Source organism: Anoplophora glabripennis, unplaced genomic scaffold (genome assembly GCF_000390285.2).
Source record: "Anoplophora glabripennis isolate ALB-LARVAE unplaced genomic scaffold, Agla_2.0 scaffold20, whole genome shotgun sequence".
NCBI classification, from domain to species: Eukaryota; Metazoa; Arthropoda; class Insecta; order Coleoptera; family Cerambycidae; genus Anoplophora; species Anoplophora glabripennis.
In genome coordinates, this window is record NW_019416362.1 from 1,210,545 (window position 1) to 1,221,454 (window position 10,910).

The window sequence follows — 10,910 nt, forward strand, 5'->3', positions numbered from 1 at the left end:
ATTTGGGTAGATATTGTTCAAATATTCACGTGCAGCTAAACTGAAATGGGGTGGAGCACCATCGTGCATAAAATACATTTGCAACCTTAATGGCAATGGGATGTCTTCCAAAAATACGGGCAATTCATCCTCAAGAAAACGGCGATAAACATCTCTAGGAAGCCTCGGTTGTAAAAAAAAAATGGACCTATAAAGTGGTCTCCCACAATTCCAACCCATACATTAAGTGAAAACTGGTGTTGATGACGGCCTTCTAATACTGCATTTGGATTCTCGTCCACCCATACATGATTATTATGGAAGTTCATTATGGCTTTTCTAGAAAAATTCGCCCTCATCCGTGGATAGTACTTCTGCTAATAAATGAGGATTTTCCCCAATTTTTCGTCGTATCCATCGACATAAATCTAATCTTAACAGAAAATCAGTCGGTAAAAGTGCCTGAACCCGTTGGATGTGATAAAGGTATAGAAGATTGTTTTTTAAATTCCTGAAAATTGTAGAACGACTTGTATTTAATTTCTAGCAATCTGTCTGGTACTTGTTGTGGAGTGTCCTCAATTTCATGAAGTACATCTTCCTCCAATTGTAGGGTTATTGCTGTGAGGGGTCGCCCAGGTTTTCGAAAACTTCCAGTTTCACTAAGACGTTGATGAAGACGTGTGAAGATAGTATGATGAGGAATTATACGATTAGGGTATTTCTGCTCATAGAGGCGCCTGGCGACTAATGCATTACCGTTGACAAGGCCATAAAGAAAATGCATATTGCACATTTCACTATTTGTGTAATTCATTTTGATAAGCAGGAATTGACAACTACACAGTTCAAGTACTTATTAGAATCACACACTTAAGCTATTAATTTTTTGCTCGAAAACGAAGCAAGATATCAAAAAAAGTGAAGGAACAAAAAAGTATTTGTCGCATAACTAGAAAAACATATGACACCTAAGAAAAAGCAGTGACGTCTCATATGTTTACTTATTAACATCAAGTCAGAAGACGTCTACCGTTTTTATAAACAAACGTACCAAATTTCAAAAAAATCGAAATTAGGGTTCTCCAGATATTAGTAAAAACCTTGTATTTTATCTAAATTTCAACACCCTGTATCTCCGAAAAGAAGCATTTTCGGACATAGGTTCATAGGAACTTTATTTCTTATTATTGGTCAAGGAAGCTCCGCCTGAATTTTTTCGCAATACTAATGGGACACCATGTATAAATTATTTGAGGTACAGACCGACACAAATAAGTTTACGTCTGAGATAGCCCCGCCCACAAACGCGCATTGGCCAAAGCTGTCGAAAACGGCGACTACTGAATGAACAACAATTTTTTTTTGGTCACCTTTACCGTGACCCTGCTATAGACCAACAGATATCGCCCGCTCCACGAATTTCGCCAATTAAATTTTAACTAGACTGGGAAAAACTGGACCACTAACTCCTAACAGGAAAAAACCGACAGATCCAAACCGCGTAGTAGGCGCTGGGCAGAAATATGACCCATACATCAGCCACACACCGCACGTCCCAGCGAACGAAACAACGTCGGCAACCCGCCAGAAACGAATTTACGATCGGGTCCCTAATTCCTCGGTCGGGGAGTGCAGAGATTCCTCCGGACCGCAAAAAAGATATCCGCGTCCTCCTCGATATCGATCCCCGAACATCAAACAAACATATGGTCACCGGCGCGGCCTACCGAGATGTGCTCCGCGGGAATCGAGTGCATGGATGACGGTCGACCGCCGGCAAGAGTTCCGAGACCGATATTGATTTCAAGGCCTACACGATTCCTTATCTCCGATATGGACATCCAGAGTAAACGGTTGGGATACGAGGGACGGTCGGAATTTAGCAGTGTTTATGGCAATTCTTAACAGTTATCTGCTATGTTGCCAGATTTTGCCGACCGTCACTAGATTTGGGTACACAATTTGTTTTCTACCGGCAGCAAATTAATACAAATATAAATTGTGAACTTATGAATATTTTTAAGCTCGCATCAACTTTTATAAATACAGTGCATCCCAGAAATAATTTTAACCACGTATTTAGCTCATCCAAAGCAAGAACTTTAGTCTAATAATTTTAATAATGTTTGTCCAGTAGTTTTTTACTCATTGAATTTACAATAAAGAGGCACCTATGCACTGAATAAATATCTAAGCAACGTAAGCGATTGTTTTATGCAATGACTGACTGTCTCAAAGTTTTTTACTAGACTCCGTGTCAAGTGTAATATGCACGACGAGGTATTAACAGTTGTGATTGTGCATCATGTTCGCATACGTTGAAGCCCATAAGAACTCTTCTCGTATTATTTATATAGATGGACCTTTGGAAAATGTTGCAAATAATCCTAGACCTAGAACTCGCAAAGTGACTGCACAGTACAATATATCAAAAAGTTCAAATTAAGAGGATTTTAAAATCAGTTATGCTTGTACCAGTGACGGCTCTTGACTTGCATACCAGGGAGGGCGGAAAAATTTAGGTAGGTACGGTAAGTATTGAAAAAAAAAATCAAATATAATTCGGTAGTTTTACTGAAATAGAGAATAAAAATGTGCTCAACATTATTTTTTATAGTAAAAGTCCATTCTTCTGCTTTTGTCCGAAATAAAATTTTGGATTACTTTTTCATTAAACTTTGGTATTTCTCGCACCACTTATTTTTCAATAGATAGCATTGCAAGTGATGTTAGTCTGTCTTTACAATCTAATTTAAACTTTTACAATCTTTTAAAAAACACAAAAACAATACGTAGGTAACAAAATTTTACACCATATGTAAACAAATTACGTTTGCGATGAATAATAACTATTATTTGGTAACAAACGGACTAAACAGAGCCCGAAGTGCATAGTAACCCACTCCTCTTTTCACTGCTGCGCGACGATAACCATGACCACCACTGTAAACACTTTCCAGATTTAGGGGCGAGCTACGAATAGCCCACGTATTTTTGTAACTGGGTATTGCGGAGAATTTCAGTAAATTTTGGGAATAGTAAACGAATGGCTGTTAGGACCATACCTTCTATCAGATGTTAGATGGTCGAAAGTATCTTTACTTTTTAAGTAACGTGCTAATGATTTACTGGAAATTCTTGCCATGATGCACTCAATCAGCACTTTTCGGAACGGTTAATTGGTCGAAATTTTTTAGTTGCCTGGCCCGCCCGATCGTCAGATTTGACTCCGTGCGACTTTATATTCCATTACAGTTAATACAGCTGAGGAACTAGGAGAAGCAATAGAAAATGCCGTCAGAACAAAACGGATTTACCATCAATATAATAAAATTGTTTGAGGACATAAATAATTAAAATATGTTGTTTGCCAAATGAACATATAATAGAAATTTTCTACACATTATATACAAATAATTATACTTAATTTTTTACATTTAGCAGAAAACTTTGTATAACTTTGTCATAGGGACGCCTATGAAACTAATTAAATTTTATTGCTAGGCGTTTTTATACATGTTCAACTGACTTCGGAAAGACTATACTCACATCTTGTGACGGTCGACAAAATATGGCAACGTGGCAAAAAAAAAGACAGTCACTTTGCCGGGCCACGTTACATTTTTCTACTCTTCGGCGAGAAAATAGGGACCAGCTACGCTCATCCAATGAATAAACTTACCTCACATCGTTATCGGTGGTTGAAATACCTGGCAATTTCCGCGTCGTACATAGTAGCGCGGTCGTAAAAAGTCGCGGTGCGTTTTTTGCATAATCACCGGTGCCGCGATAACTCGTCTGTCGCGCGATAAAGCACCTCTTTAAATTCAGACCCGGCAACGGATCCCAGTCGGTTTTTACGAGGTGGCATTATCTGCGGCACAACAACCGAGAAAAAAATAGAATCTGGCGTCATTATGGCCGGCGTAAAAACCGAATGGCTTTTGTTGGCTGAGATTATCTGTCTCTAACCGCGAAGAGAGGCTGGGTTCGGGATTGTCGTCTTATTTTATGTTTTACGGAGGTACAGATTGATTGAAGGCGATTTCGTGAGTAAAAAACTGTAAAAAGTCGTCAAAAATTATTTCCATTTACTCAAAATTAGTTTCTATTGTCGAAAATAGTATTTCAACGCCTTCTCCCAGCCATTGACAACGACGAATCAGTGCCAGTGTGGTCAACTGTGGTAACAAAAAATACTAACTGAGCGGCACATAAAATATTTAAAGAGAGCGGCACATTTCACCATTCTGGATTTCTCGGTATAACGAGGCTTCGTTTGAACCATAGAAGAATAGTAGAAAATATCAAATTTCACATTTTCTTGATTATCTCGAAATCTACATACAAGAGCCTTAAAGACTGAAAAAATAGAAAGATTGAAGGAAAGAAGTAGTGAAAAAAGTGAAATTTTCACATTTTCTACGTCATATTAGATATTAGAACGAGGGTAGCGAAACGATATAAAACTTGTTGAGAACCGCTGATTTTACTGAAGCAGTACGCATCACGTAGATCAGCGGTCTTCAAACTTTTACGACTTGCGGAACCGGGCCAACATTTCGACTTTTTTTAAGTAACCCCCACACCTAAAAAAAATTTTCGAGCATTTTTTACTGATTATATATTTGTTGTATATGTAGTATCACTATTGTTATCATAATTTCAAAATTTTGAATTTTTGACGGAGTCACGGAACCACCAGAGAGGTTATGGGGAACCCCAGGGTTCCGCGAAAAACAGTTTGAATACCACTGAAGTAGATCCAGTACGCAGTGTTGCCGGTGTTATACAAAACGATTAAACTAAATATTTATATGAAAGAGAAAGAAAAAATATATAAAAAAATCACCATTTCAAAAGGTACATCAAAGACTCCTTGAAGTATCTTCATAAAAATGTGTATGGCTCTGCCTTTGAAATTCCTATCCTTACCAATAAACAATTTTCATGTACATATTGAGCTATTAGTAAGAGATATTTCTTTAAAATATGTCTTTGATCTCGTACCAATCCGCGTATAAAATGTTTGCCGCAAAATATATGCACTTTCATTGCACATAAAATACATTTTTAACATATCTACAATTTCATTATTCCTGTAAACCGCTATATTTTACTTGAATGCACCGTAGTTCACTAAAAATATTAATAAAATAAAATACGAACACCTAAATACACTCACTTAAAAGAAAAACACAGTCCGAAAAAGTAACAAACCGACGTAAATACGTCAATATTGTGTTACCTGTTCCATCTTAGAAACAATGAAACAATAATTCACATTAATATAATCATATTGTTAAGACTGACATTGTCATTTTAAAACTTCATTTTTTCTAAAAGTTTTGTGTTTTATATACCGGGTGTCCCATTTTAATTGATACACGTAAATATCTCGTCAGGGAAGCCACCAATCAAAATATGGTCTACAGTAAATGTTGTTCAGTTCACTGGGGGAAACCAGATGCTTACCTAGGATTTGACCTTAACCTTAACCTCAACTTGAAGGTCAATGAAGGTCAACTTCGGAATTTTAAATGGGACCCCCTATTTGTTACCGTATCAATTAAAATGGGACACCCGGTATAATTTTGTCCTATTTTTTAATTCCATTTGTAAGGAGGCCACTTGAAAAAGCAATCCCAAGCCAATGTAACAGATATCTTTTGCATAGGTACCTAGATTTGTGATATCGTAGAATTATCTCGGTAAAAATAGACGATCGCCCTGTACATTATCAAAACCGCGATAATTCTTCGTCTTTGTAGAACGTATATAAGTAAACAGTGATAATGATAATGGTAGAAACGTAAGAACAGCAAAAATGGGGGCGGGCACAAATTGCCGTTTCGCCGTTTCCATTATGATAATTAATTCCTGCGAGGGTATTACCGAGCTCGCCGTCGACAAGACTGACTAATGAGTGCCGCCGGCGGTGGCGGGGACGGCCGCATAAATTGCTGGCAGACAACTATTTCCTTTTGCGCCTCTTTTAAGAGTCGTTCTCGAGAACCCGGTCGGGACGAGAGCAGTGAGCACGGTTATGAGTGTTTAAGTTTTGCCAACATTGGATAAATATTCAGCTTGGTTAAATGCATCCACTTAAAAAAAAACAATATTTTGTTTTAATATTCAATACGTTTAAAGATATTAGTTAAAAATACATTTATGGTTTCAATCTTTTTTTAAAACACCATCAAAAATTTATTACATGGTGTGAAAATGTCTAATTTAAATTCCTTCAACTCCTGTATTAGCCAGTAACGTTGCCGATGTTCTTCGGAATGAATGGCCTGTATATGTTTCAGGATGTTCTAATTTAAAAAAACTATGCAATATTATTAGGAATCATAAAAAGAGTATTCTTGCCGACTGGTTGGTTATAACATCTACCTGCTTGATAGCGGCATAAAAAAGCGTGAAATTTCAGTTTTAATTTCTAAAACAAGCAAATTTCACTAATCTCATTTATAAATAGGTTTTGCAAAAGTATCTTTTTTCTTCCTGATTCTTCCTAATGTACATTTTTTAAACTTTTTACGTTTGCTGCTTGCATTTACAACACTTCTCAACGTTTCACCCTGTACTACCCCAAAATTATCGAGCCAAACAAAGGACCGCCAAGAAAAAGCGAAATTAATTCGACGATGGTGTCGTTTTAAAATTCAAATTAGATCGTCTGCCTCGCAAGGATCAACACGTCTCGTCTCAGTTTAGAAGCCGGCAAGCAACCACTTAATGAGAGATTTTCTCTCCCTCCCATCCACCGCTACACCGAATTTACATTCTAGCAGACGGGCTAGAAGGGGTTAGGTTTTTGTATTGTGCTAGCGATGTCCTTGACCCTATTTTTTTTTTGGAGTTTTCTTCGCAATCGACGTCTTATACCGGGCGTTAGAAACCAAAACGTAAGTTTTCTTTATGCGCATTTAACAAAAATAAAGATACAAATATACGAGGTGGACAAAAAATAATGCAGATCGTTTCTTCTAACATTTTAATAAACTTAAAATAATTGCGAGGTCGTTGTTGTAGCTATTGAGGAAAAATGTCGGGTATTATACTGGGTGTCCCACGCGTGAATGCACAGGCTTTGAGCGAACACTCCTTAAGCAGAATATGTTTGTACAGGGTGTTCAAAAGTGAATGGCTCTTCAAGGGTAACTTTCTAAATATTTTTTATACTACGTTGTGAAGATTGCTTTATTGATGGAGCATTTCTGATGGGTCGATCGTCCTCAATGGGTCTATATACAGGGGGTATCATATACAGGGTGGGCCATTAGTGTGAGAAAGTAAAATAACTAACTAAGTTTATATAAAAGTTGTACAGAATCAAAAAACTTAAAGGACAAAATTAATTTGAAACATACTGGGCGATGAGTAAAAACGGGACACGCCAAATATTACGTTTTTTAAAAGGAGCACCCTATATATTTTTAAACATATGGATTTCTGAGAAAATTCTATATATGGCAATATAAACAATTTTAACATTTTAGTGCAGGGTTGCCAAGTTATGTAGAAAATTCTTCGAATTTTGGAAAAAACATGACCTCGAAGAAGTTGTATTTACTTTCAACTACTAACACTTGTAGCAAAAATATTTGTTAGAGTTAAAGGCAAATGTTAAGCAAAGCCTCCTGAATTAGCTATTATCGATATGTTATACAGGGTATTTTTTATAACACGATCATTTTAAGAAAATTCAAACTTGATTTTCTAAAATTTTTCAAATGTACACCCTGTATTTTATTGTTCTATTTTATTCACATATCAGTCCACTTCAACTTTTATTAACTATGTTCTACACCTAAAGTTGTTAGTTTTTAAGATATAGCAACATTTCTGGAAAAACCTAATTTTTATTATTTTCGGTCGCACGAAATGGCTTTGGAAAAAACTGTCACATTGTGTCAACTTGTCAGTTCATAATTTATCATGCCATTTTGAGTTAATTTTCTTAGTTAATATTTATTCTATATCTATATATTCTATAAAATAATAAAAAATTTTTTTTTTCAGAAATGTTGCTATATTTTAAAAACTAACAATTTTAGAACATGCTTAATAAAAGTTGAAGTGGACCGATATGTGAATAAAATAGAACAATAAAATACAGGGTGTTCCATTTGAAAATTTTTTGAAAATCAAGTTTAAACTTTCTAAAAATGATCGTATTATAAAGAATGCCATGTATAAAATATCGACATTATCTAATATAGGAGCCTTTGTTTAACATTTGCCTATAACTCTGTCTAATTATTTTGTTCCAAGTGTTAGTAGCTGAAAGTTAATACAATTTCTTCGAGGTCATGCTTTTTCCATAATTCGAACAATTTTCTACATAACTTGGCAACCTCGCACTAAAATGATAAACTGTTTATATTGCCATATACAGAATTTCCTCGGAAATCCATATATGTAAAAATATACAGGGTGTTCCATTTAAAAAATGTAATATTTGGCGTCCCATTTTTGCTCATCACCCTGTATGTATCAAATTAATTTTGTAGTTTAGGTTTCTTGATTATGTATAACTTTTATATAAACTTTTTTTCTGTATTATGAGTAACAAGGTAGTTATTGTGCTTTCTCACACTAATGGCACAACCTGTATATTTGTGACGGTGTTATCATTCCCATAAAACAGGTGTTCGTTGCTAGGAACGTTTGAAACTTTAGATAAGATCTATTTCTTCGTACTTTCTTTTACAAACTATGTTATCTTATTTTGTCTGGACCACCCGGTACCATCCGACGGTCCCATATCGGCCCTGGCGGTGCACCTCGAGTGAAATCTCGAAACGAAAAGCAAACAATGGTCCCTCCCAAGGCCCGATAAACGCACTTAAAATTACATGCGAATGCAGTTTGAAATTTCGCTGATTAACATTCCCCGCGAAGGTCAGTGACTGAGAGTGGAGATGAATGGTCGCCGTCGCCGTTTGCGTTCATTTGTTCGCGGATAGGTACGTTATGGCACGGCGAGTATCGCAATATAGCACTTTCTGGAGGTATAGTTCGTTTTTGAATGCTGCGGACATCTTTGGGGAGTTTAAACACTACGCTTTGTCAGTCAATTGAGGTATTGTAACAAATGTAATATGTAATTGAAAGATGAAAGTTAAAAATTCTTGCTGAATCATAATATGCAACCAGGACAACAATTACTTTAACATCGATTTAAAAAGATGTGGCAAATAAACCGATTTTTTAAAGAAACATGTATCAAACAAGTAATATTTGCAAAAATTCATATTAACAATATTTCGGTGATAGTTATTCCTTTGTCAAACTTATGAATTTACCGGAAATGAATGTCATTGGTTCTAATTTTTGAGTTGTTATTTTCTAAGCACGATAATAAAATAAATAGAAATATTCACTCGCAAAGTAAACGCACACCGAACATTTGTAAAGTAAGCTTTGAAACATCAATATATGGCTCAGAAACCAATCAGTATATAGAAAATGAGAAAATTGGCTATTTGTAAACTTGTAAATAAAACAAAGATTCCCGTAAACATGCTAATAATTATTTTTATTGAGACATAACATACTGATAAGTGTAAATATAAATAACACAAGTTAATGTTTCAACTTTAAGAAGAAACCTTCAATACGTAATTAAATTTATTAGGCCAGGAAATACAGAGTTGGACGCGACTTTTTGTTTCGGCAAGTTGACTTTATCACTATAGATGCTAAATATTCTGTATAATAATATATTAGTTTCCACAGTAATAAAAATGGGAGGAAGATTGTTTACAGGCTGGTTAATTGTATAATTTTTACGTAAATTCACGTTTTTCGTTTATAACTTTTTTCCGTTCATTTCCACGAGAAAACAGTAAAGTACTTTTTTTCGTCTTCAAAAGACCTACAAAACTAGCCCTCGAGCGTAAAAAAATATGGATTAAATCAAAAGTTATAAACAGAAGAAGTTTATTTATTACTTTTGAATTAAACATTTATAAACTGCGTTATTATTACCAGAACGATTTGGCATCGCATCCTCTCATTCCTTATCACTGTCGAATAACTAACACGAAATCTGGAATCGGTAAGTTGAATAGTTTACAAGTTATGGCCTTATAAACAAATTAACTAATTACTAGTCTGGACGATCCCGAGCATATTCCACAATCACACTGATTTTTTTTCATGACAGATTTCATAATAATACATTGAAATATACATATTTTTTTAAATTTCAAATTTGCAACCTGGAAAGTTTATTTATTTTTTAGCCTTAATTGCAAAATCTTCGGAAAGCTTATGAAAAGAGTTTTAAGTTAAAATAAGTCCGAAGAAAATGACGATAATATTCACAGTCCTGCAGTTAAAAAAGCGAAATTCACTTGAAAATAATATATTTAACTTAAAGCTCTTTTCATAAGCTTTCCGAATATGTAATAATATATAACTACTAGGTTGACCCGGCAAACGTTGTTTTGCCATATAAATTAATCCTAGGATTATTTTAGTAGTTTTTTCATAAAGAAATTTCACTTCTACCATCTATATTATATTTAGTGTTATTCAGTGTATATCGTGTATATTTTTTTTATTAATAGTAATAGTAAATGTCATTATTACGGTTGATGCACAAACAATAATAATAATGGCCGAAAACTGTAGGGAGTGAGAAACGGCTCATTGTGTGAGAGAGATCTCATCCCTACTCCGTGCTGTTTACTGGGTCAGAAGTGACACCGGTCGACGCCTGGCGGGGATAAAAAAAATGATCAAGTGATAATTGATCAGTTATCGACCGGGGTTGAAAATTATTGAATTACTAATATCGCTATTAAAAAATAAGGGTTGATGGTAGAAGGGTGAAAATTTAGGATTGTATGTATTTTTTAAGGCCACATCATAAAAAAATAAAAAAATAAAATTTTGTCCAAAAAACAACAAAA

At 35.1% G+C, this 10,910-nt stretch overlaps 1 protein-coding gene across 1 annotated transcript in view; it reads right to left on the reverse strand.

Annotated features, from left to right (window-relative positions):
- The window catches only part of LOC108907394 (protein groucho), a 251,560-nt gene that overhangs the window by 236,655 nt on the left and 3,995 nt on the right, over window positions 1–10,910 (reverse strand). The window lies entirely within an intron of this gene.